At 34.6% G+C, this 1,367-nt stretch overlaps 1 long non-coding RNA gene across 1 annotated transcript; it reads right to left on the bottom strand.

Moving 5' to 3' along the window:
* Positions 1-6: 6 nt before the first annotated feature.
* Positions 7-1,303, bottom strand: LOC112451805. The gene is made up of 3 exons (XR_003040419.1): positions 883-1,303; positions 215-372; positions 7-106 (listed from the first exon to the last, which is right to left on the bottom strand). It is a non-coding gene; the product is annotated as an uncharacterized LOC112451805 (long non-coding RNA).
* Between the last annotated feature and the right edge of the window lie 64 nt (positions 1,304-1,367).

The following is a 1,367-nucleotide window of genomic DNA, read 5'->3' on the forward strand; positions in this document are numbered from 1 at the left end:
AATGCTTCTGCGCTGCATTTACGGATAGCCGTGCGAATATCGACTCATCTTGGTTATAACCACTCGTGTATATAGTCCCGCTTTCGTTGTTACCTGCTCTTGTCACCTGTAAAACAAATTTTTACATTTATACCTGTTAGTTATATAATTTCATATATTTTCCTTTGACAACCTCTATTTTGACATTGCAAAAAACATAAAAAAGTATCTGTACCTATAGGGGAGGTAATCAACCTTTGAAAAATCTTTATTATCTTGGCAAATCAACATTATTTATGGCTCTCCTCTTTGAATTACTTCGAAGCCACGTACTTATGGAGCCTGTGACTTTTGATCTCGAAAAATTTCCTTTATATTGTTTGCCACATGCATCTGAAAAAAGATTTAAAAAATTACAATATTATGCATGAGAAATACTAAATACAGGATTTAAGTTGATAAGTTAATCATCATATTTATTAAAAGTAAATCAAGTGTATTTTAAGAGGGGAGCCTCATGTAACCAGTAAAAAAAATCGAAAAAATTTTATTGCACAAATCATTATAGTATAATAGCTCTAGAATATGTTCCGAAAGTTCCAGAGCGAAATTCAAACTTGAAAGAGGCGATTTTATACCTGCGTTACGCAAGTAAAGCGCGTGCTCCGAGAACTTGAAACTTTAAACGCGTTTTTCTCAAAACCATGTTTTTCAAATTGGCGTGCAAGATTACTGATAAACTATTCGACCAATGCTTGCCCTTTGGCATGCATGTAGATAACTAAATACCATTGTCTTTAAACCTACTTGTTTAATCATTTTACATGAGGCTCTCTCCTTAAGACACAGCAGGACTGAAAGTAAGAATTTCATGTTTTTTTCTCAGAATTTTCAATAACTTACCAATAATGCACGTACCGCACTTTAGTGACTTGATTCCTTTTTTTATCTCTGTCCCTGTCCAATTCAGTTGTGATGCAACCTCAGGAGAGAAAATCTTCTTACATATACTAGTAGCCATTTCTCCTTCGTGTATCTCTCTCCCAGCTACAACACTAAAATGGGATACCTGTACAGAAAAAAAAGTTATTAGCAAAAAGTTATATTGATGTGTTGCTAAGTTTTCATAAATGCAGGACATTAAACTATCCATAGGAAATTGTGAAATAAATTTTGTTTGCAGTTCAATAAGGGGAGAATTTCCTGTGTGATGTTCTGGGTCTCTTCGACTATCAAATGACTCATCAGTTCTTTCTATCCCAATTTTGGTAGAATAATAAACGATCAAGCCATCATAACCTCCTTCTTGACCACATCTTTCACATCCATCATGTGAGGTACAACCTTTTATACACTTCAAATAGGCACGAGCAGGTGCATCACCCAAG

The sequence above is a fragment of the Temnothorax curvispinosus genome, unplaced genomic scaffold (genome assembly GCF_003070985.1).
Source record: "Temnothorax curvispinosus isolate PA1 unplaced genomic scaffold, ASM307098v1 QBEX01002584.1, whole genome shotgun sequence".
Taxonomy (NCBI): Eukaryota; Metazoa; Arthropoda; class Insecta; order Hymenoptera; family Formicidae; genus Temnothorax; species Temnothorax curvispinosus.